We start from the raw sequence: 3,078 nt of genomic DNA, 5'->3' as shown, positions 1-3,078 counted from the left end.
TTTTTTTTTTTTTTTTTGAGACAATCTTGCTCTGTCACTCAGGGTAGAGTGGAGTGGCATCATCATAGCTTACTGCAACCTCAAACTTGTGGGCTCAAGCAATCTTCATGCCTCAGCCTCCCAAATACCTGGGACTACAAGCACATACCACAACACCTGGCTAATTTTTCTATATTTGGTAGAGATGGGGTCTTGCTCTTGCTCAGGCTGGTCTCGAACTCCTGAGCTCAAGCAATCCTCCTGCCTCAGCCTCCAAGTGTACTAGGATTACAGGCATGAGGCATGAGCCACCACTTCCAGCCCATATTTGGAATTCTTTATCTGTTATTTCAGTTTTTTCATTTTGGTTGGGATCCATTGCTAGAGAGCTGGTGTACTCATTTGGGGGTATACTTTCACTCTGATTTTTCATACTTCCAGAGTTTTTGTGCTGATTCCTTCTTATCTGGAGTAGCTATCACGTCTTGTTTTTGGATGTTCTTTTGTTTAGAAGGGGCTTCTTTTTCCCCCTCACTCTTAATGATGTGTCTATAGCATATGTTGGGTAAAGATCTTTGGCCTTGCTTGTAGGTGCTTTGATGGTGATCTAGGTTCTGGATGGAAACTTTGGTTACAGATATCCTTAATGTGGTGGTTTTCTCACTTGCTAGTTATTTGTAGGCTGTAGTGGTGGTAAGCTATGTGTGTGGGCAGATTCTCTGTCTCTTGTTGACAAGGGAAAATGAAAATCCTTTCTCTTTACCCAGCCCTGTGATCTTCTTGACAGTGTGAATTATATTGGGATGCCAAGTTTAACACTGAGACAGTAGGTGGTACTTGTGGGTAAGAGCCAGTCATGCCTTGTATGATTGAATCAGTAAATGCTGTAACAAGCTGTATAAATTGTCCTCCCTGATAGTAGGTGGCACCTGCAGGAAAGAACCAGCTGCAGTGGTGTTTCTGGGGGCCTGTAACTGGCTCTAGTTGATCAAGAGAAATACTCAGATGTCCCAGGCAGTGGGTAGGGCCCTGGAGCTTCCAGGGGACTTTTTATTTTCCACCACAGCTAAAATGGGTGGAGGAGTGAGGCTGGGCAGGGCTGGGCCAGGCAAGGCTGCCTTCAGGTTCCACAAAGGCAGGCACAAGAGCTGTCTCGGCTGGTGTTGGGGGTCCACTCCCAGGCCACTGGGAAAAGCCACCATGGAAGGGCTGGAGCAGTCCCACCAAGACAGAAGGTCTGCTTATGGGGGAGGGGCCATCTGGGATTCACAGACTGGCTGTTGGGAGTGCATTTTGCTCTTCTCCCTCTTCCCTGCCCCACAGATCTCCTTCCAGTATCTGGCCACAAACAGCAGCCCAAACTAGCTGAGCTCAAAGGCAATGGTACGGTGGACTGGAGCTTCCCTGCCCAGGATCCTGCCCCAGACTGAAAGTGTGGCTTTCCTTTGTGGGGGAGGGGTGCTTCGTGAGTGTACAGTGCTGGGACCCACACTGCGCTTTCCTCTCGGTTCTGCCCATATGGGCTCCCTCGCCTCCTGAGATTAGTTCACAAATCTCCCCTCTGTGCCCTGGAGCAACATGATTGAGTCCTAGGGGTACGAGATCTGGCCTGAAGTCTTGTCCTTAGGTCTTCCAACTTCAATCCCTGGCCATGCTGGGAAGAAGCATGCTGGTCTTGAGTTGCCCATGGAGTGCTCAGGCAGGTTTGGTGTCCCTCCACTTTGGAGTGTGCCCCGCTCTGCTGGAGCAGCCAGGTGAGCAGCACCATGGCATGCTGGTGAGCAGGAAGCTCACAGTCCAAGCTCCCCTAGGTCTACTGCAGGTCCTTAAGTGGAAAGGCGTGAGCCCCACTCTCTGTGGAAGCCTTGATGTGGTGGGCATGCCAACAGAGGGGAAGCAGTCTCTCCTGAGAGCCCCTGCTTGATTGTTCCTTGGGGCACCCAAGCCACTTGGCAGCAATGAGCAGAGGATGAGAGGGGGAGAAAAAGAATCTGAATGGAGGAGAGCTGGCACTCTGGTCCCCTTTGTCACTCTCCCCTGAAGGCAGCCTGCCCAGAATGTCCAAGCTCTGGGGTCACACAGATCATCCAGAACCCTTCAGCCCCCTGTAGCCACCGCGGTCTGAGCAGGAGTTGGGAAATGTTTGTGTGGGGACCAGTGACATGAAAACTGAAGGAGGGCTGAAGCTCCCTGGGGAGGATAAAGGCACACAATAGGTGGAGAAGCAGTATGGCGCCCACTGCCTGGGCTCCAGTCTGTGTCGATATGGACTGACCCTGAAGGGGCTGGCAGCCTGGTTCTTTGTTTACAGAAAGCTCTCAATTCAATGGTGTCATCAGCTTTTGGGCTTGTGAGGGTAGAGAAGCTCTTTGGCAGCTCAGGAGTCTACTGACTACCAGAGCTTTAGGGGGAGGAGAAACAAAACTGCAGGACTCCACATTTTTTGGGGGTTTATTCCTGCTGAAATCTTGCTCCTCCTCCTCCTTCTCTGGAACTTCTTCCCATAGAATCTCTGTTAGATTCTAGCACTTTTCCCTCAGAATTACACCTAAGCTATGATTTTTTTTTCATCTAAAGCTTTTCCTTCTTTTTGAGATGATTTGGCAACTGATATCTCTAATCAGCCATCTTGTCTCCCTCTGCAGATATAGAATTCTTAGGTTGACAGTGTTTTTCTTTCCACACTTTAGAAATATCACTTTTTTTTTTTTTTGCAGAATATATTTTCTGACAAGTCTGTGGTGGTTTTTATCTGTTTGTAATATGCCTTTTTTTCCTCTGGCTACTTTTAAGATTTTGTCACTTAGTAGTTCCTGGTTCAGGAAGTTATCCTAATCAAAAATCCATGCCCTAGGAATGTTCAGCTAGCATTCCAAAGGAAAATACAGAGGCAGCTCCACAAGTACTTCTCTAACTTTATCATTGATTGACATTAGAGAGTTTGTTAATTAGTGTAATGTCAGAAATGAGTTTTCATTGGCTGGGCATGGTGCTTCATGCCTGTAATCCCAGCTCTTTGGGAGGCTGAGTCAGGAGGATTGCTTGAGGCTAGGAGTTCAAGACCAGCCTAGGCAACATAGGAAGACCCCATCTTCCCCC

This window comes from Propithecus coquereli, unplaced genomic scaffold, assembly GCF_000956105.1.
Source record: "Propithecus coquereli isolate 6110/MARCELLA unplaced genomic scaffold, Pcoq_1.0 Scaffold4, whole genome shotgun sequence".
NCBI classification, from domain to species: Eukaryota; Metazoa; Chordata; class Mammalia; order Primates; family Indriidae; genus Propithecus; species Propithecus coquereli.
The sequence above is the reverse complement of the archived record's forward strand: the minus strand, read 5'-3'. Positions refer to the sequence as shown.